This window comes from Anastrepha obliqua, chromosome 2 (genome assembly GCF_027943255.1).
Source record: "Anastrepha obliqua isolate idAnaObli1 chromosome 2, idAnaObli1_1.0, whole genome shotgun sequence".
NCBI classification, from domain to species: Eukaryota; Metazoa; Arthropoda; class Insecta; order Diptera; family Tephritidae; genus Anastrepha; species Anastrepha obliqua.
In genome coordinates, this window is record NC_072893.1 from 25,921,743 (window position 1) to 25,945,085 (window position 23,343).

The 23,343-nt window shown below is 37.7% G+C and overlaps 1 pseudogene; it reads left to right on the plus strand.

The window, feature by feature from the left end:
- The first annotated feature begins 21,825 nt into the window (after positions 1–21,825).
- LOC129239901 (U2 spliceosomal RNA) lies at positions 21,826–22,011 on the plus strand (annotated as a pseudogene).
- The last annotated feature ends 1,332 nt before the right edge of the window (positions 22,012–23,343 follow it).

The window sequence follows — 23,343 nt, forward strand, 5'->3', positions numbered from 1 at the left end:
GAGTTTTTTTATTCAAAATATATACATTTTCAAATTTTCAATACAGAAAGGTAAGCAAGCAGATTAATTCAGTAAAATAGTGAAGTTTAAAGTTAAAGAATTATTTTAAAAAGAAATGACTGCTAATTATAGAAGCAAGCGAACAATTCTAGTGCAACTGAAGTCTGTTTCGCCGTCGATCTACTTTACTATTGAATATCTGTGTGTATTTATATGTATGTATGTATGTGTGTATGTTACTAAATTTTGTAGCAACAGCTGCTAAGTTGTGCGTTTTGGCCAATAAGAGAAGTAGCGACAAAATTAAATAAGTTCTAAATATATCTGTGCCTGTTTATGTTGGTCTACGCTTATTTGTCATGTCTGTTTTGAAATGAAAAAGTTATCGCACAAGTATAATTGGTAAGTGGTGGATAAATTTAGCTTATAAGAACAAAACTTTGAGTGGCTCCATTATTAGTTGGAATTATCAATACAAAAATGCCAAAAAAAAATTAAGAAATCAGTATAAAAATAATAGCAGTAAGTTTTGCACCTGATTTTTCGGGATATTTTAAAAGTGAATTTCGCGACCGCGAATTCGATCCCGAAATAATTGTCTTAAAATTAGTAAAAATTCAAATAAAATGAGTAAAAACCCAAAAAAATAACGTGCATTTATAATATGATGCCTGGATCCCGAACTTGTCTCGAGATCGGTATCCCGATATCGATCCCGCATCCCGAAATTACCCGCAAATAGAGCAGCCCTAAAATTTGTAAAAGATTCAAACAATAATGTACATTTATAATACATGCCGGGGTCCTGAAAACGACTCAGGATCGGGATCCCGAAATTACCCATAGTTATAACTGTCTTGGAATTAGTAAAAATTCAATCAATAATGCATATTAATAATATGATGCCTCGATCCCCAACTTGTCCCGCGACATATAACCTTCTGAAATTCGGTAAAAATTCAAATTAACCCCTTGCCGTGCTTTAACGACTCTGACTCGTGTTGAAAATTTTGGCCCAAACATGAATATGACGAGCCAAGCTCTTGAACGGGCCAAACGTAAATATCACGAGCCGATATCGGGTACAGATAGTCGGATCAAACATAAACATCTCGAGCCTGGGTCGTGATTGAATGTTAGTTTCTATTTGTACGCCACCAGAGTTAGCCAAGAGTAGTTTATAGTTTATCTAGTGTTTTCCAATAACAGGTGTTAGGTGTTAAACAGGAGAGATGATTAACGATTTTTTATGGCCGGAATTAGATGGTATTGATCTGGACAACGTTTATTTTCAACAAGACAGCGCTACGTGCCACACAAGCAATGAACCCATTGATCTTTTACGGGAAAAGTTTCCGAACCGTGTTATCTTTCGAAGAGGTGACCGCAATTGGCCACCGAGATCTTGTGATTTAACACCTTGTGACTTTTTTCTTTGGGGCCACGTGAAAGAGAAGGTCTACACCAACAGCCCAGGGTCGGTTCAAGACCTCAAAGATGGAATTCGTGAGGCTATCGAGGACATAAGGCAGCCACTTTGCAATTCGGTTATGGAAAATTTAATGAGAAGGATATTGTCCTGCAAGCATGGTCGTAGTTGTCCTTTGCCTGATGTTATTTTCCACTCTTAACGGCATATCTTCCTCTTTATAATGAAATAAACATCTGATCATTTATTGGGAGGTTGAATTAGTTTTAAAGGTGACACACAGATGGCGCTATTTATCACTTTATCGCGTTGGCAATACTGAATATATATTCATGACAAAGCCTCATCCCTAGGCTTTGTTTATCAGTATCTGTCATTTCGCTGAAGTATAAACAACGCACTGTTTTCGTGCTCCGAGTATGTCAACTTTCGTGCCGTCGAAACGCAATTTGCGGGAAGCTTTGCTTTTCTGCTTCAATTTGAAAAAAAATACAGCCCAAGCCCGTGAATTGCTGCAGGAGGCCTACCCAGACCATACTCCGCCGATTTCAACATGTGAGTACTGGTTTCGACGATTCAAAAGTGGTGATTTTCACACCGAAGACAAGGAGCGTCTTGGCCAGCCCAAAAAGTTCGAGGACGCGGAATTGGGGGAATTGGTAAACGAGGACTCGTGCCAAACCCAAGAAGAGCTTGCTGAATCATTGGGCGTTGATAAATCAACCGTTTGCAAGCGTCTAAAAGCGATGGGAATGATCCAAAAGCAAGGACATTGGGTCCCGTACGAGTTGAAGCTGCGCGACGTCGAACGGCGATTTTTTACGTGCGAATTGCTGATCGAGCGACAAAATCGGAAGGGTTTTTTGCATCGGGTGGTGACTGGCGACGAAAAATGGATCCACTACGATAACCCAAAACGCAAAAAATCATGGGGTTTGCCCGGCCACGCATCAACGTCGACGGCCAAGCAGAATATTCACGGCAAGAAAATCATGCTCTGCATTTGGTGGGATCAGGTCGGCGTCGTATATTTTGAGCTGCTCCAACCGCGCGAAACAATCACGGGGGATCGTTACCGACTGCAATTGATGTGTTTAAGCCGGGCATTGAAAGAAAAACGGCCGGAAACGGTAAAAAGGCACGACAAGGCTATTTTGCAACATGACAACGCTCGGCCGCATGTTGCTCAACCTGTCAAAAAATACCTTGGAACGCTTGGCTGGGAAGTCTTACCCCACCCGCCGTATAGTCCAGACATAGCTCCCTCCGATTATCATTTGTTCCGGCATATGAGTCTCGATTTGGCGGACCAGCGGTTCTCCTCGTACGAGGCTACCAAAATATGGGTTGAGTCATGGATAGCCAAGCAGCGGCCAGAATTTTGAAGAAACGGCATCCGGAAATTGCCCGAAAGATGGGCGAAAGTTGTAGCTAGCGATGGCCAATACTTCGAATAAAATATTTTGTACCGTTTTTTCACAATAAAGCCCCAAATCTTCGAAAAAAACCTTTAAAACTAATTCAACCTCCCAATATATTAAAAAAATAGCATTTTTCTTTGAATAACAAAATAACCCCTCCATAAGTAAAGCCTAGAAGTTGACAAACTTTTCGTTCTTCTTACTGATGACTTGCCAATTGTTATCCACTGTAGCAAACTGAAACTTCTTTACAAGGGAAATTTTTCTGACAGTCTGCTTGTTGACCGTGGCATTATTTTCGATCGTTTCCCATTGAGCCATGACCTCTCAGTCTAAACACATATCATGATGTTCTTTGGATCTAATCATCTCGGCTTTGGCCTCCGAGTATCTTCTGGAGCCACCCTCTCCTTTCTTTGCTTCATATTGTTGTATAGGCATCATTTCTCATCTCCTGTGACGATTCGGTACAAAAAGCTCAGTCATAAGTATTGCTCCATGACGGGCGAGGTGCTGAGAAGCAATTTGAAGAAGGCTTTCTTTACTTTTTTCGTTGAGTTCGTGAGGCAGCCCGGCTCCCAAATTTTCAGTAAATCCTATTGAATGAATTTGATTGACAATTGTTTTATGAATCGAAAATTTTTTCGCCAATTCATGATTGGTTTAGCGACGCTCTTCATCGAATTCAGAAGGCCTTCCGCTGCGGGACGTGTCATTGACGTCAAAGCTGCAATTTTTGAACTTTGCAAACCATTTGCGTGCTGTAGACTTGCCTGTGACACCTTCTTCATACACGTCGCAAATGTCACGGGCTGCTTCTGAAGATTTTTTGATCACGATGAAAAGCTCAAAAGATCAGGTGTCGAAAATATTGATTTTTGCCTTCTCGATATTCTATTTCTAATCCTCAAAACTAATAAAAAATTAAATCGCTCAAAAATACAATTGACATACATAGATTTCAAGAGGAGAAAGAGTTCTATCGAAGGAATTCTTACCCTTTGCTAAACAGCAAAAGAATCGTTGTAAAATAAAAGGAAATACAAAAACGCTATGAACTTATTCCCCAACCCAATATTAGAGATTTTTGAATAACCTGAAATTTTACTTTTTTTCGTAAAGAAGTGTGATCATTTATCTTTTTAGGTCATAGAAGTAGCACGTAAGCTTTTATGCATTGGAATAGCGACATGCTTGCCAAATACGAGCTCAGAGTAAATGATTTGTGGTGGAACGAGTTAAATAACTATCTGTCCCTTAATCTCCAATGGCTTAAGCTTGACAAAACTATCTGAAAATCCAAAAAGGGCTTCAGCTTTTTGCAACAAAAACCAGGATTTACCAAAACAAATGCCTTAGAGAAAGCCAGAAGGTAAAGGAGAGACAGGTCACCAGTGTCACGCTTTATTCTCACGTCATCAAGTATTCCTAACATAGCCGTAGAGCAGGTGTGATTAGCCCTAGGCTGGTGCGAACCCTAACTACAGTTCGGAAAATAAATCAATTTCCTAAGCAATCAATTTGCCCTGCCATCAGTGTTTCGCATATTTTTGAAAAGGCTGGTAAAATGCATTAAATAATAAACTTGCACTTTTTATTAAAAACTCTGTATATGTATTTTTATATCTATTTTATACAGACGCGTATGAAGTCTCATGCAGTGATGCTACCATTGCACAAACAATGTTCATTCTCAAGCTAACCAACCAACCGCCATTTCCTATTCACCGAATGCCAACTTAGTTATTCGCAGAGTAAACACTCATACGCCCTGTCGTACGCCACTTAGCACACTTTTGCAGTAAGACAATTAATGCTGCTTGTGTAGGCACACATGTTTGCATATCTACGCATATGTATGCATGTGTGTGTGTAAATTAGGTCGTTAGTGACTGCATTAGAAATTGAATTTATAGCGTTGCTATGCGGAAAGCGTGAAAAAATTCCGAATGAGGTCCCTTACGCCAATCTATGCAATCGAATGGGCACAATTGCACTCACTCATATGCATCTACATACATACATAGCTTTGCTAAATGTGTATACAAACACGCGTAGCGACTTTTGTTTTAACACTCACTTACCAATTGAACTGAAAGCGCCGACCGATGCCAGTAATTTGTCAATGGCGGGATAATTGATTTTGCGTAGCAATTGCGTGTCATGTAAATTTGCAAATGTGCATAACTGCTGTTACAAGTACAAAGTACGTAATGTGCGCGCTTATTACACACATTGTTGACTTTCATCCGTGCATGTGTATTCTGTGTATACGTAAAAACATGAACTCCTATGAACCCAGCAGCAAAAGCTGCTAGTGTTGGACTGCTCTACTATCAGTTTGCTTTGCAGCAGAAGCAGTGCGTTTTCTATAATTCTTTTTTCAGTGCATGGTATTGTCCTACGAAATGTCTATTATCAGCCGATGTATCAGTATCATGCCATTCCACGAACTAGTCAACGTGTGCATCAGTCTTAGTCTATTACTGAAGTGGCTCTTAATGGGCAAAAAAAGATAGATGGAGTAAGAGTGACTAGTGAAAGAAGCGCTGGGATGAACTGACCAGAATTCGACCTAAAGAAGTCGTATGGGCCTCCAGATCACTTCAGAGTATTCCAGCAACAAAAGCTCTAGTGATCTGCAAACGTCTAAAAATCCTGGGTCTTTAGCCCAAGACTCCAGAGATAGATGGTACATCGTAATAATAAGACCAACAATAACATATGGAACGGTCGCTTGGGCATCGAGAGCTGCTCTCTCGACAGTGCGAGCAGCACAAACTAACCTTCAGCGCTTAGCATGCGTGTGCATCACCGGTAGGATGCGTTCTGTCCAACAGCTGCGATGGAGTTGATGCCTGAGCTGACAACGCTTGATATAGTTAATCAGCAATCAGCCAAGCATACCCTGTTGAACATTACCACGGAAGGCTTTGAGAGAGAAAAAGTTATGCCATCTAATTTGGAATTGCTGAGACTGCAGCTTCCATTCACCCAGCTACCCAGAGATGATATCATTCAAGTCATCAAATTTGAAAAGAAGTTCAGAGTTGAACTCGAGGATAAGTTAAACTGCAGTATCGCCGCATTTCAAGAGCAACTCCAAGAATGTTCTCAGCACTGGTACACAGTTGACTCAAAGACCCCAGAAGGCTTAGGCGTTGGAATGTATCACCCCAGAAACAAACGTTCTGTGCCGATGGGTAATTTACCAAGCATCGCCCAAGACGAGATGTTTTTTTTTTGTTTTTTCTTTATAGGGGATTTAAAATTCCTAATGCATTATCAACGGTACCGTTGCAGCAATGGTACGTCCGAAGACTAAGAAACTCCCTCTTGTTTGGTACCGTCGCCCGCCCTAGGACCACTTTCGCATTAGAATGGTGCTCCATCTTCCTCACTACAAAGGTTTCTACCTATATGTGCCTGCGTCCAGGTCCCACTTTGTCATACGTTGAATTCATTCCGCGAAACCACTGATGATCTCCCACGCTTCCTCCCTGATTAGCACCTTCTCGATTACATTTTCAGTGGTTATGTGACCGACCGCATTCTCCAGTGTTCAACGTTCTTGTGCCCAACGCATGTATTCAAGACAGCTGCGTTCAGCGTCATCTTCGGTTGCATAACCGTATTTGCATGTGGGATGTTCGCATTTCCCTATTTTGAACAGGTATATCTGGAAATACTCGTGCTTCCAAAGCATTTCTTCTTCTCTTAATTGGCACGTTAACCGCTTATACGATTTTAACCGAGTTTAACAAAGTGCGCCAGTCGTTTCTTTCTCGTGATAACCGACGCCAGTCGGAGATACCAAGTGAAGCCAAGTCCTTCTCCACCTGATCTTTTCAAGATAGAGGACGGTCCTTTCTCTTCCTCTGCTACCACTAGCTGGTACCGCATCGAATATTTTCAGAACCAGAGCGCTTGTAATCATTTGGACAACATGACCCAGCCAACGTAGCCGTTGAATTTTTATTCGCTGCACTGGGTCTATGCTGCCGTAAGGCTTATACAGCTCATCGTCCCATCGCTTGCGATACTCGCCGTCGCCAACGTGCAAAGGTCCAAAAATCTTCTACAGAATCTTTCTCTCAAACACTCCGAAAGCATTTGGGTTTTATAAAAATTCACTTCACTTAATCTCCTGCTGTACCATGTAGCGACGTCTTTTATTAGCCTAGCTATCCATCTGCCGCGCGTTTTGTTTCTCCAGTTGTCTTGCCATTGCTTTATCCTTTCGTCCTTTATTACGCGCGATGTAAGTTTGCTTTCTCCTTCTTCCATCCTCTCATTTTTTAATGCCCACAATTTTTTCCTCGCAAAGGCTAGTAAATCTATCGGTATTTAACCGCTTATCATTTGAACAGCTGACCCTGATACTGTGCGGTAGGCAGACATAACTCTCAGAGCTGCCATTCGTTGTACCGATGTTAAGAGCTTACACGGGTGATTTGCCTTTAGTGAATTTGCCCACAGTTCAGCTCTGGTGGAAAATGGTGGAAAGTGGAGATGGAAGCAGCAGGAGTGGGTGGCAGTGAGTGCATGTAGAAAATGGTGGACGTGGGTCTGTTTCCTTAACGGAGAGCATGGAAGCCAGCATGATTTCCCTATTTCCTTTGGGTTGGTCCTCCTTTGTTTGTCATCAGTCTGCCGAGTACAAATACCATCTTGGCAGCTTTCTTCGCTGCGTGCTTTATTTGGGAACAGCAAGTTAGTCTTGAGTCTAGTCTAATGCCTAGGTACTTTAAGACCTTTTTCGTGGCTAGCGTATTTGAGTAATTCTGCATGCTACCTTCTAATGGGATGTGTCATTTTTTTGTGCCCGTATCATGACTTGGTTAAGTTTTCTACGAGGTTTTCTTTAAGGTTTTGTGATGTGATGCGTATCCGATTAGAAAGGTACTATTGGTCATTTATGTATATTATTAAATATCTCGACGTAGCTGATGTTCCACACGTCTGGACTGAGCACTGATACTTTTGCCATTCCATATATGACGTCTATACATCGAGAAGCCTCCCAAGTAATTCCTTATTATGCGCTGTAGGTATGCCGAAACTTTGAACCTTATCTCTAAGACGGCTAATATGTCCACCCATCTTACGCTGTTGAAAGCGTTCCTTACATCTAAGGTGACAAGGAGGACTATGTTTCTGGATTGAATACGTCGCTGTTGCGCTGCTTCTACGCTGTTTATGACTGTTTCGATTGTCCCTATTGTAGACTTTCTGCGACTATCTTGCTGATAGCCATTCGGCATTACCAAGGGCGGTGGTCAGATGGAGGTGTGCCGCCGAGGCCACGGCGTCCATATGGCCGATATTTTGTTTCATACATAATTGAGCCATACCAGCATTATCATAATAAAGAGAAACGATAATAATTTCCTAAAAAAATTGTATTTTATTCAAAATCAACACCGACCTTTGAAACTTAACCACTCTTTATTTGGCATACAACGCTTTTTGGTCTGCTTTTCAATTGGTACAATTCAGGTCCCAATCGGACTAATAAGAATTCTACCATTTTAATGCCCGTTCAAGCACTAGAATATTTACTGAGTAGTTTGGCATTTATCTGCAGCGCAGATACGTAAACTCGCATGTAGTTACTCGTGCATAAGTATGTGTGAATGTAAGAGCATCATCATCAGGCACGCTTATTACCATTGTGAATTGTATTCCCATGAGCTTTGCAGCATTACATAAAGTCGCCAACAACCATAACCATCGCCATTATCGTCATCAGCATTATTGCCAATGAAAATATCATCATCGAAGCCATTATCGCCAAGCGGCAGACATGAAGTGAATATGACAATACGTTGATTGTGGATTTTGCAATTAATCATTTTTAAATGAGGGCACGAGTTGCTGTGGTACATCGCAAATGGGAGCTTTTTTTGAACTTTATGAGCGGATGCGTTTGTGAGTTATGGCCAGTTATTAAGTTGAAGATTGATTTTATTATTTTGAATTGACTAATTTGGCTAAATAATTTGGTAATCCATCATAGTTTAATTGAAAAATTATATAAATACGTAGGATATCAGGTCTATGCCTATGAAAGCGCCAGATAGTGCAGATGGGTGTAGCTATGGTTTTGTTGTACTAGACACTAATTTTCTAGAAATGTTGTAAATTTCTCTCAGAAGGGAAAATTAGTTTTTTTTCGATATTGAAGTTAAGGTCTGCATTTTTAGTTTTCCATTAGAGCGTCAGTAATTTTTTCAGAGGTTATACCACAGCAGAATATTTGTATGGTGGTCATCTACTCTAAAGGCGAGTTACGCTAAAATCATGAGTAAGGTCCAAAGGCCTTCACACTGCAAACCAAACGACTTCAGCCCCATTAGCCTAACCTCTTTTTGCTTAAAGGCTTTTGAAAAAGTCTTAGATGAGCAAATCAAAACCCAACTGGATACTAAGTTGATCTCTGAGGCACAACATGCCTACACTAAAGGAAATCGACTGAAACGGCACTTCATTCACTGGTGCAAACAGTGGAAACTTCCCTTCACAATAAAGAGTACTCTCTTGTCGCATTTATGGACATAGAAGGTGCTTTTAATAATATTGAACCCAACGCTATTTTGTCTGAAATTGCCAAATTAGGTATTAATTACTCCATCCGAAAGATGATCGAACAAATGCTCCAAAATAGAATAATCACTTCAAAGATTGGGTTAAGCCGCATGAGAATGTACGCCGTCAAAGACACTCCTCAAGGCGGAGTACTTTCACCCCTTCTCTGGAATCTCGCTGTAAACAGTTTGCTTCGAAATCTCGAAAAAGCAGGCTGCAAGGTTGTAGCTTATGCAGATCATATTGCCCTCTGCGTGTCAGGCAAACGCCTGAATACCCTCACTGAGCTCATGCAACGCTCAATCAACATTCTGTCAAAATGGTGCACCGAATGCGGACTAAATGCGAATCCAGCAAAGACAGATCTTGCTCTCTTCAATAGGAAACAACAATCTCCTCCACTGCAAACAATAACTTTAAAAGGGGAATCACTGCTCCTATCTGATTCAGCTAAATATCTAGGAGTTATTCTAGATAGGAAGTTGGAGATTGAACATCGAAAACAGATGTAAAAAAGCTTTCATAGCTCTCTATACTTGTAAGAAAGCTATAGGCAAAACCTGGGGTTTTTCACCTCGGATCATTTATTGGATATACTCCTCGATCATCAAACCGATACTCTTCTACGGTGTGGTTGTATGGTAGACAGCACTCGAAAAACGGTGTAGAGTAGCCACAATTGATCGAGTTCAAAGAACAGCCTGCCTCCTGATAACAGGATGCTTAAGTACAACACCTACTAAGGCTCTAAACACGCTGCTTCACTTGTTCCCTATCGATCTGGCTGGCAAAGCGATTGCAGCGAAAGCAGCGACACGCATGAATGCTATATCGAAATGGAATAAGTATCTTGGCCATTCGGCCATACTGAACAGGAACACTGTTATCTCTTCCGACATAGACTATCATGTAAGTCTTCCATCATCACCCTTGCTATTCTCCTGTTCACTCCCAACTAGGGAAGTTGACTGACAGTCAAGCGGCCGTTCGAGCACTCAGCTCCTCTTATACCCACTCAGATGTGGTTCGATCCTGTCTCTTATCTCTTAACGATATAAGTGTTCAGAATTCTGTCCAAGTTATCTGGATACCGGGTCACAGTGGATTCGAAGGTAACTGCAAAGCTGATGAGCTCCCAAGAGCTGGAGCTGCGCAATCAAATGTTAGTAACTTACAAACAATCCACATTCCGCTCTCAACATGTAAATTGCTCATTGATCGAGAATTTCACAGCATTGCTGATCGGAGGTGGCGAGTGGAAACTACTTGCGTTACCACCAGACAAATCTGGCCATCCCACAATCTGAAACAGACAAAAACTCTTATAAGTCTTTCGAAACGCGAACTAAGGCAAATAATATCTCTTATCACCGGCCACTGCCTTTTGGGCACTCATGCACGTCGGCTCGGGGTTCCTCAAAACGACCTGTGCAGATACTGCGAGGACGAAGATGAGGAAGTATCGAGCAGGCATTTGCTGTGCAGTTGTCTCGTGCTAGCCAGAAATCGACTCGCTCTTTTAGGCTCTCCAACAATTGACAATCTTTCAGTACTCTCGGACCTGAAAATCGAATCTCTCATCAAATTTTCGAAACGAATTAATATCTTTGACCAAAATCTACAATAAAAATCTCGGTTAGGTGGGGAAATCATTTAAAATAATGAGCTCTAGGGCAACACAACGGACCCAACTTGCGGTCTATGTGGCACTCCGATGCGGGGTCACTCTTAAACCAACCAACCAACCAAGGTCCAAAGAACAGCTCTTTTATGCATCTCTGGTGCTTTAAGGACTACCCCAAACAAAGCGCTGGAAGTGCTAATCAATTTACCTGCACTAAATCTCGTAGGGAAAAACGTGGCCCCCGCCTCGGCGCTTAGACTCAAAAGCATGGCGCTATGGAAAGAACGGTGGTTTGGCCACGCTTGTATTCTGCACACTCTGAACAGTCACAAACAAGAAATAGACTCCTTTATCCTTAGGCTCACCTTTGAAAGGCTCTTCAAGACGAGTACACAGTCAAGAAGGGAGTGGCAGACACCAAGGCCATGGAGAAGAGGGGAATTAAGTTTTTATACAGATGGCTCCAAGCTAGACGATAAAGTTGGCTATGGAGTATTTTCGAAGGAATTAGGATTGGAAACATCCTTCAACTACTTTAGCTATAAAAGAAGTGCCGTAACAAACACGACTGTAAATATATTCTCGGATAGCCAAGCGGCCATTAAATCAATGAATGCGGCTTTACTAAGATCAAAGGTTGTACAGGAATGCTGAGCAGCCCTAAATGATATTAGCGTCGTATTCAAGGCCAGCCTTATTTGGGTTCCGGGACACAGAGATATTGAGGGAAACTGAAGAACTGATGAGCTAGCTAGAAAAGGTACTGCTCTTCAACTGCTCAGTGATAAAAGTACCATTGGAATACCCATGGCCACGAGTAAACTAATAATAAAAAACCACATTATCCAAGAGGCCAATAGGTCATGGAGAAATGAAGATAAATGCGTAACAGCCAGGCTACTATGACCGCAAATAAACAAGAAAAGGACAAAGGAATTGCTTAGCCTCTCAAGAGAAGATATCTCAAAGGTCGTGGCTTGTGTCAACGGCCACTGGCTATTTGGAAGGCATTCCTTGAAACTAGGAGTATTCTCCCATAAATATTGTAGAAGCTGTAGAGATGAGGAGGAGGAAGAAACTGAAGAGGACTTCCTTTGTAATTGTCCAGCCTTAGCTAAAATCAGAGCAGATTGTCTAGGTAAACACTTTTCCAATTCTCTTACAGAACTATCTGGCGCGGGGATAAGATCAATCCTGCGCTTCATTAGAGCCTCAAAATGATTCCACGAAAGTAAATAAACAAGGTTCTCGTAAGTCAGTTGGTCATACGGACCGACTACCAGAATAACCTAACCTATACCACAGCAGTGGCGGAAAAAATTAATATTTAGGAAACTATTTTCAGCGCGAGATATAAAAAAAATCTGAATAATGCCCTTTATTGTATAAGTAAATTTATTTATTTTTTCTCCCGATTACTCTTTTAAGGAGCACAGGGCCTCCACAAGGCTTCTCCATTGCACACGGTTAGCTGCTATCGTCTTAACATTGTCACAGCTGGTGTTTATGGAAAATAAGGCATGCAGGATGGATCTGTTTCAGATGTTCTTTGGCCGGCTGCGACTCCTACTTACCTTAAGATTCCAATCTAGGCCCATCCATGCCATGCTGTGGTGCGGTTTTCTAAAAACATAGCATATCCAACTGCATTTTCTGCGTGTTAGCTAGCGTAAGATTAGCTCCTCGTTCTTTTGCCTCTAGAGTTCTCTGTTACTCATTATGTGGGTCGAGTTTCTGCGTGATCGTTTTCGAAACAGGCCACTTTTCACTTCCATCTTCAGTATCGATTTAACATATGCATTGAATATCCTGAACTTTGTATTTCTGGAAACTTGTGAGCTTGGCCAAACTTTCCATTACTTTACTCAATGTTGACAGCTTCCTCTGCCCCACCGTCCGCTGTTATAGTACAGCCCAGGCAGCAGAAGCTATCAACGAACTCCACCTCTTTGCCATTTATCATTACATGGCTATTGTTGATGTGGCTGATTCCCAATGCCTTGGTTTTAGTGACGTTTACTTCGGGACCGCTCAATTTGTGCAACAGCAGTCAAATATCGTCAGAAAAGTCCAACATCTCCAGTTGAATGGTGAGAAACCATGTAATGCCTCTGAGGTGCGTGGTGAGTTGACACATGACCTCATTCAGAACGAATGGCGAAAAGGAGCGGTGAGAGCGGATCGCCGTGGTTAACTTCAGCGTTGGTTAAGAAAGCATCACTTATGGTCCCATTGTGCAGTACTGCCAGTTAAGAACGCTTTGATCAAGCGAACTCTTTTCTATAGAACTCCTCATCTACTCAATGCTACCCAAATTGCGCTGCGTGTAATGATGTCGAATGCCTTCGTGGAGTCAATGAACAGGAAGTATAGCGGCGAGCGGCATTCCACCGATGGCTCGACGCAGCTGCGTTAGGATTCACAGATTCTAGGAAAAATTTCGCCACTACAGACACCACGGAACGGAGAGGGCAAACCAGGCAACGATGGCAAAGCCGATGGGACACTGAATCAAGTCGTAGATGAACACAGAAGCTGATTCCTACAACAGGTTCAAAGGAATTTTCGGGAAGTGGGCTATTTCATGACTCAGTTTCTCTCGGGACACGGATACTTCCGGAAATACCTTTACCGTGTGTAAGGTAAGTGACCCCTGATGCATATACCGCGAAGCACCGAACGATGATGCCACACACACGTTCGTGAGTTGCAACAGATAACTCATAGAAGGAGATGCTCTAAGGGAGCAGATTGGCGACATGGGGCCGACTAATGTGATCGGCAAGATGTTTGAAGGCGAGCATAACTGGAGTGGGATTAAAAGATACGTTGAAGGCGTACTACGGAGAAAAAAGATAAACACAGACAGAGTCAGAAGAAGACGAGCCTATAGCATGAAGCTGGCTACATTTTATGGACATCGTTCTGGGCCTCATGCAGTAATGCAGAAAGAAGTTCCAATAAGGGAGTTTCGCCAGAAAGGGAGGAGGGATTGTCACAAAACACAACGCAGTAGACGACGGTCGCTGTAAATGCGAAGGAATTTTGAACCCTCTCTGTGTCTCTTTGCTTTATATATAATCGGGGTCGGTTCTCCTTGTCCTCATGCGCCAGGTTCCTCTATCCTGCATCATCCCATCATCAAGGTGTTGTTCTCTTGTGCCACTTAGCCAGGTCGAGGACAGTGGTCTTCCTCTAGTTCTTGTTAGCTCAGTTATGTTTATGGCGAAGTTGACGATTGCAATACATTACAGTGGTTGTGCGGCCTAAACTTGAGCGTGATGGGGCGCTACTCGCAGAAGACTCCTCCACTATCAACTAACAACTTTACTGCGCTACTAAGAGTCATTCATGAAAATATTCACTGAAATCTACCCCAAAATACTGCATTTAATGCTTCAGAGGAGGCCGATAGAGAAAGTAGTCCAAATATTTAGAATTCATGAAAAAAAACCCAACTATGCAGGTATCGCCACAAAAAACTTTTAGCAAACGCGACTTCCTTCGTCACTTGCCAGCACTTCCTTTTCCCCAAAAGAGAAGTCACTGCAGTAAACTGAGCAATTCACAAACATTTTGCTTCTCGTTAACACCTCGCAAGTATCACATTTCCGCCATTTTTAGTACGTTACCGTTATGTGGTGTGAAAACATTTGCACTTTCGTGCACCTTTCCCTCATTCCTTTTATGGCTTTTATGGTGTGCGAAATGGACGAAAAAGGAAATTTTCACCTGATCCAAATGAAATTGCGAAAAATACGTACAAAAACACACACACACGTAAACGTAGATAAATTTGCGCACAGTTTGTGTATCAAAGCTTTTATGCGAAAATGAATGCAAACACAAACAAGCAACGGGAGTGTAATCCAATAGCAATAACAATTTCTTATGTCAATGTTTTACCAAGCATCGCAATGGAATTAAAGCCAAATGTGTGTATGTATTAAGGGTGAGAGACCTGCATTCACTCCCCGCAGAAAAGTGGAGTCGGTACTGCTTTTTCAACGGAATTAAAACATTTAGTATATTTTATGACTTGCGCCAAAGTATTTGAAAAAAATATTAAGACTTACGTGGGGCGGACCGATTGGAAAGTACTTCCAAAAATCTCATTTTCTTAAATTGGTTAATAAAACTTCTTAAACACTTTTATGCAAACATTTTAAGTTCAAACTCTGCTATAATCTGAAGTAATTTAAAAAAAAAAAATATTTAAAAACTATTTTTATTAAACTATTTTTATTAAAAAAAATATTAAAAAAAAAATATATATATTTTTGAAAAACAATTCAAGTATTTTTATGGAATACCTCTTAAGTTTGAACTCTGGAATCATCTGAAATGATTTTTGGAAAAAATATAATATTTTTTAAAACTAATTTGAAAAAAAAATTTCGAAAAAAAAAATTTTTGTTTTTTTTTAAATAGTTAAAAAAATTGTTTCCAAAAATAAATTCAGATGATTGAAGAGTTAAAACTTAAAAGTTTTACATAAAAATGTTAACATTTTTTTAAAAAAATCCATAGTTTTTTTTAATAAAATTAATTTTAAAATGTTTAGACATTTTTTATCAAACAAATTTTGTTTTAATAAAATTAGTTTAAAAAATAGTTTTTTTTAATAAAATAGTTTAAAAAAATATGTGTTTTTTATAGAAATAGTTTTAAAAAAAATTGTTTCCAAAAATTACTTCAGATGATAGAGGAGTTTAAACTGAAAATGTTTTCCATAAAAATATTTGAAATTTTTTTTCAAAAATCTATTTTTTTTAATAAAGTTAATTTTAAAATATTTAGTAATTTTTATCACAAAAAATTTTGTTTAAGAAAATAAGTTTAAAAAAATATTTTTTTTAATTTCGAAAAAAAAATTTTTTTTAAACTAAATTTTATAAAAAAATACAAAATTTAAATTTTCAAACATCTTTATGCAAACCTAAGTTTAAGCTCTTTATAATCTCAAGTTATTTTTAGAAAAAAATACTTTTTAAAAACTATTTTTACTAGAAAAGAAAATTTTTGATAAAAATGTCTAAGCATTGTAAAATTAGCTTTATAAAAAAAATAGATTTTTGACAAAAAAAAAAATTTCAAATATTTTTATGTGAAACCTTTTCAGTTTAAAGTCTTCTATCATCTGAAGTTATTTTTAGGAAAAATATTTTTTAAACTATTTTTATTAAAAAAAAATACTTTTTTTAAACTAATTTTATTAAAAAAGTTTTTTTTGATAAAAATGTCGAAGCATTTTAAAATTAATTTTATTAAAAAAAAACTATGGGTTTTTGAGAAAAAATTTTAAACATTTTTATGTGAAAATTTTAAGTTTAAACTCTTCTATAATCTGAATTAGTTTTTAGAAAAAAGTAGGTACTTTTTAAAAACTATTTTTATTAAAAAGAAAATGTTTGATAAAAAGGTCTAAACACTGTAAAATTAGCTTTATTAAAAAAACAACAGATATTTGAAAAAAATTCAAATATTTTTATGGGAAACATTTTCAGTTTAAACTCTTCTATCATCTGAAGAAATTTTTAGGAAAAATATTTTTTTAAACTATTTTTATTTAAAAAAAATACGTTTTTTAAACAAATTTTATAAAAAAAAAAATTTTGTTAAAAATGTCTAGACATTTTAAAATCAATTTTATTAAAAAAAACTATGGATTTTTGAAAAAACTTTTAAACATTTTTATGTGAAACTTTTAATTTTAAACTCCTCAATCATCTGAATTAAGTTTTGGGCACACTTTTTTTTAAACTAATTTGAAAAAAAACATTTTTTTAAAATATGTTTTATAAAAAAAAACAATATTTAAAATTTTCTAACATTTTTATTCAAACCTTTCAAGTTTAAGTTCTTCTACCATTAGAAATAATTTTTGGAAAAAATATTCTTTGAAATTAATTAAAAAAAAAATGGAAAAAATATTTATTAAAACTAATTTTATAACAAAAAATACTACATTTAAATTTTTAAACATATTTATGCTAACTTTTTAAGATTCAACTCTTCAATCATCTGGCCTTTGTTTACGGTATAAAAAACTGATAAATAAATATAACATCGTTAAGCCAAGAAGGCATTTACATATATTTACCTAAGTTTACAATAAAAAATATATGAATAAATTCATTTACTTTTTATTAAATGAATAAATTCATTTACTTTTTATTAACTATTGCAGTTGTCATTGGTGATTTCATACTGTGGCCAACTTTACCCGAATACCCTAAGCCACATTACCCACCATTTTTCTTTTCATCAACTTTTAAGGTGGTTTCAGTTTTTCTATATTATCAGACGAAAACTATTATATTAGAATATCTGTTAGAAGGAAAAAAGGTCACTTTTTCATTACCATTATTTTGGTAAAAATTAATATCAAAGTAAAATTGGTCAAACAATACGCGACTTTACTCTAATCTAACTCCAATTGCATGCCGGCTGTTCAACGTAGTTCGTCCTTTTATTTTCTACTATCCTTTGCCATGACATTCTAATGCACGAAACGTTATTGTTGGTCTAGTGCCACCACCTTTGATGAATTCGTGTTGGAATTCACTTTTCTATAATCTTCCTTGTTTACATTAACTTAACCTAATTTTTCCTTTTAGTTTATGTAATTTGGTATTATTGCTGATAATTTGAGCGCTCGCACAGCTATAGCACGGCAAGGTTAAGCTCCTTTTTCCACTTTCGATTGCGTAATCTCTTAGTTAATCATTCCTTACTTACCTAATAAAACTCACAATTTTCATAGTTTACTGTAACTTTACTGATTTTTTCCTTTATTCATTTTCACTTATTTAAGTTTATAGTATATACATACGGATAAGTTTTTTTGTTTTTGTTGTAAGTATGTTTATAGTTTGTATTGTTTCATAATATTGTTAGTTTTCGAGTGTTATTAGTTTACTGTTAGTTTTTAGTTGTTGTAGTAGACTGCATACAATTTATTGCTGCTTTAACAAGTTGCATAGTTCAAATGCTTATTTACGTATTTTTGTTTTTGCTTTTTATATTCTTCAATAAGATTCTCAATGGTAATTCAACAGCTTGAAGCTACTCGATTTCTGTAACATGATTTTGTGTCGATATTTCAATGCAAGTGGCTATGTGTGCGTATGTACGTATGTATGTAGCAAAGTATGTTTGTGTGGGTATTCATATATTTATGTGTGAGTAGTATTTCTTTAATAAATTTCAACTATTTAGAAGTTAAGTGACGAACGCCATTGCTATTTATTATGCATTTCTTTGTTTTTGTATTTGTTTATGAAATTAAAAAGTTTTAGTTGCAGTTGAATGTGAATAAATATTTTATTTCGCTCCATTAGTTGCATATTTAGTTCATCTAATAGATTTGGTTTTTTGGTTGCAAAAACTTTTGCTTTAATTTTGTTATTTCATTATTTGCTTCTTTGCTTTTTGGATTTTGAAAATTCATGGCTGTTGCCGCAATTTCAGTATTTCCGCAGGAATGCCCAATTTACTGCTATTGTAATAAATCGAACAAAGCCACACAATTTGGGTGAACCATTTTTTTTGATTTCTATTACGGTTTGTAATTAAATTTGCTATTATTTGATTAAATATTTTGGCTAAAATTGGCAAATTTGTTTAGAGCAGAGCACCGAAATCAAGCAAAGGCAGGCTTGCGTCAAACTTTGAGGAGATGGTTGAGCACTTCATTTTTAAACTTACCTTTAACTCAAACTAGTGATTTTTGGGGAAATCTACATATAGAAGAGGTGTCCAAATCACAAACCATTGCCGATAGAGACTCGATAGAGGAGACACCCAAGGGCGATATATTACAAGGCTCGGCCAATACCCAATAAAATTATGAGGGGAACTTCGGCTGCCCTTCGTCACGGGAGTGATTCGCCAGCCGAATTCTGCATGATAATTTCACACACTCGTCTAATCAGTCATCGTCAGTCGTCGGCAACGAAGTGTTATTTTTTTCATATATCACTAACACCATCTCAGTTTTTTCCTAAACAATCCGATTCGTTGCCCAGACTACGTGAGCCCACCCACATTACTTGTATGTGTATACTAATGTAAGAATACTTTGATAGCAGCACACGCTCGCTCAAATCCTAACTACTACTCGTATAAAAACCTCTCACAGGTATGTATATGTAACTACAATAGTTCGTAACAGCAGAGATCATTGTGGTGTGTGTCCATGCTTGAGAGCATACAGAAACTGGTGAATATATGGAGCTGTCATAGTAGTGAATTTGATACAATCAACTGAGAGCTAACGTGAGTAATTGCAGATTTTTGTTTACATAGAAAATTTCTTTCCAATCTCTCTTCTGTTAACTTCCTAGTTTGCCTTACATTGGCAAGGTAACTTTACATATTTGTTTAACATGCTGATACTCGTATCGAGACTCTGCTGATCCTGCCAAATTCGCTGAGAGCCGGCTAACGGTGTGATATCGGGAACACCATTAAAAAACTTTTCTCCATAGGGTAGACAGCTAGCAAGTGTGATTGTGTTTGTGTAAAGAAAGACTCACGAAAAGAAATGCATATTCTTGGTTTGCCTATTTACCAGTTATTTTTAAAATAATGGAAGTACTTTTTTAGCCTATTCCATAATGTGATTCCAGATCCTATTCCATTAGTGTTCAACTTGCTAAAAATAAAAATAAAAGCAAAAAACTCAAAACTTAATTAATATATGTACCTTCAGTTGTTTGTAAATCTACGGGTCCGTTTGCGCCTGAAAGCACATCTAAAGAAATGTATCATTCATATTACAATTAGCACTGTTAGCATAACATTTTACGTTAATGTTACTCTTCTATTCCTGAAAGTGAGGTAACACTCTTCGATGCAACAAAACCTTGAAGGTGATTTGTTCGTTTAACCGCTCAATGATTTTGAACGAACAGCACTCGCATGAGTTATGTTTAAGAGCATACATATATAGTACATATGTATGTATGTAAAAACAACAATGTTAATGTTAAAGCAAATGAGATAGTCATGTTAGTTATAATGTTGATGTTAAATCAATCCTCATATAATTGAAATATGTATGGTATAGAACTAAGTTAAACGGTTTAACTAACAGTAAATTAGTATTCTGCTTTAAAGTATTGTTAGGTAGCGAAACGCCAAGGGAACTGTGCTGTTAGGTGGCGTGATATTCTTAAACAGTAAAAAAGTGTGATGCAATATTTTTAGGTAACAGGCATTTAGTTTTTATATTCAAAGTTTAGTGCTTAAGTTGATACAATTGCATAAAGACTTGGGTTGTATTAAACTACCCGCTGTTTTAATTTTTTTAATTAAACTAATCCACAATGGCTTGGTGGTGAGTGTCTTGTAATCGCGTTACATCACTTCATTTCTGCGAAAGAAGAGTTAAGACGGGGCAAAAGTGTACCAGGAGGATGTCTTAGAAGGTATGGTGAAGCAGTTGAGCACTACTATCTTTAATGGAGAGCGTTGGATCTCTCAGCAGGATTCGGTTCCAGCCCATAAGTCTAAAGTCGGTTTACTGCCAATAGTTTAACGTGACAACGTCATAAGAAAATACTGATGGAAAGGAATTTTTAATTTTAAAATTAAATTTGTTTGTTAGATATTTTGTATGGATATAGAGAAGGAGGTTAATGGAATCGCAATGGAATTGATCAAGTTACATTTACACAAACGTGAAAAATGACGAAACATTTATCAAATTCATGAAAGATATCTTCAATTTCGATTATGCATCAGACGTTAATAAGTCAACAACACTAAGAGGCACCATCATCGATTTGACTTTTTCAAGACACATTACACTCGAAACACTCCCTTTCATTTCCTACTTTTCCTAACATCGTCCTATTCTCAACAGAGAAATGGTTCATTACCAGGCATACAGGAAGAAGGCATATGCGAATACAAATATGTGAATTTATATACATATACATACATATATATGCTCACTTAAGTCGGAGAGAGCCAGATGTGGAACGTTGCCGAACGCGTGGGCTGATTGTACCTCTTTGTCGTTCGTTCCGCGCTCTCGCTTGCGGTTCAAGCAAGGTAACGCCGCATGAGCAAGATAACGACGCATTTTTTGGTGCGTGCAGCCGGCCACATGGAATTATAAGACGTTATCACGTCAAAAACAATATTCCTGGGTTCATAGCCGCAGAAGATTGGCACACAAAAATTTGGAGAGCCTCAAACAATCTTCAGTTCGAGCAGAGACGTCAATATCCCAGGAAACCATGCGTGCTGCAATAGCTGAATGGCCTAATCGTTTGAAGGCTTGTGTAAAAGCAAATGGTGACCAATTGAATGAAAATTAAATGTTTTTTTAATATTTACATGATCAAATAAACTCTCTTCATTATACAGAGTGAGCCAACTAAGACCTACTAATCTTAAGCACAAATAACTTTTTTATTGAAGTGAAAACTTCTTTAGAATCGTTGGGAGTGATTTGAGGAAAAGTGAAACGAAAAAAGCGACCAACTTGGCTACGAAGCGTTATATTATATGTTGATATAAAAGTAGCGACGAACTAAATAAAAATAACTTTTATTTTTTTTTGTGATTCGAACCAAGGATTTTGGATCGGAAGCTCACATTGCTAGTCGCTCGGCTACCGCGCCATGCTGTCGTCGCTGGCCTAAAAGTTATTTAGTTACGAAGCGTTATATTATATGTTGATATAAATATTATATGTTGATATAAATAATTTTTGTGAGCGTGTAATTCTCAAAAGGTTTGTTAGGTTTATTATTTAAAATGTATTGACTAGGTAGTGTGGTTATCAGCTTAACATCTGATAGATCCTCCATCGGAGGACAACAAATGTTAAACTGATTTTTGGAAATGGGCGGAGTGTTTTAGGGGCTTGATCTCCACCTCTGCCACGGGTTGGCCCGGTATTGCAGTACCGCCGGGATTTCAGCCTTGAATAAATCAAGAAGAAATATACTAATACATTTAGCTTTGGTGGGAAGAGACATAAATTTTTATATGAATACAAGTAGACGAAAACGGAAGAAATTTGAAAGTCTGTTTCTTCGGTCCGTTTGGGTATTTTTTTGACAACATCGAAACCAAAGCATTTGTATCATATTTTATCTATCATAAGCCACTCGTATCATTTGTTGAAATTGAAAACATTGAGGATGAATAATGATAAAATGAAGAAAATAAAATATGAACTTTATAGCAATATTATAATGAACCTATAATTATCCCGCTCCTAATGCTGCTTTCGTCTTATTCTCTCTCAGTTTGTTTTACGGAAGGTTTCACTTCTATCAAGTCTAACCGTTAGACTGGTATTTTTTTTTTTTGACATATTTATTTTTCTCTTTTCGTAGGTTATAATTGAATTGTTGGAAATTTATTATGGAACCCTACCGCAATACCACCAACAACGACTACAATACGCTATTCGTTTTATACAATTAGCCACACAAATTGATTTTTTAAATAATATTTTGATGTCGAATTAAGCGCATTTCCATTTAAAGGGCTCTGAAAACCCAAGGGCAACACCCCAACATCAGTTGCACCCATCCAAATATACTGTTTGGTGCGGTGTTATGGCCACTAGATTTATCGGTCCATATTTCTTCGAAAATGAGGATGAAACCCGGAATCGATTTCAGGAGCTTCTTACAGCACATCGATTGAAAACTTTTTGCAGCTAATGGCGGAGCAGTATCCTAATTTGTGGTTTCAACAAGATGGAGCAACTGCGCATACTGCTAGTAGTAGTAGTAGTAGCATTAGTAGGTCTTATTTGGCCCACCGTGTACAAATGGAAAGAAATATATTACCAATATTTGTTATTGTAAATTTTCCAAATTTTGACTGCCTGTCAAACTCCCAACTAGGTGCCTGTCAAAAAAAAATAGGAAGAAGTAGAGTCTTTTTATTTGCAATTTTGAACAATTTTTAAAGGTCAACTCCCATCTTCTCCCACTCAATATTTCCTCAGAGCTGCTTAAATATTATTTTGATTGGAATTTTTATGCAGAATTGCACATGTTTTGTGTTACTTTTTTACTTGCTAAGTCAATTTTAGCCAAAATACTTATAACAGATATTTGTAATTTCAAAATTTACCGTTATAACCCGGGTTAAGTCAGTTTCATTTACGTATGGATTTTTTTAATTTTACACACATCGCTAGAACTATTGAACAACTGCCCAGCTAGCATTTAAAGTCATTAGTGAGTCGTGAAGTAGTCAATAGCTCGGAGCGCTTACCCTCATTATAAACTCTTTCCCAAGTC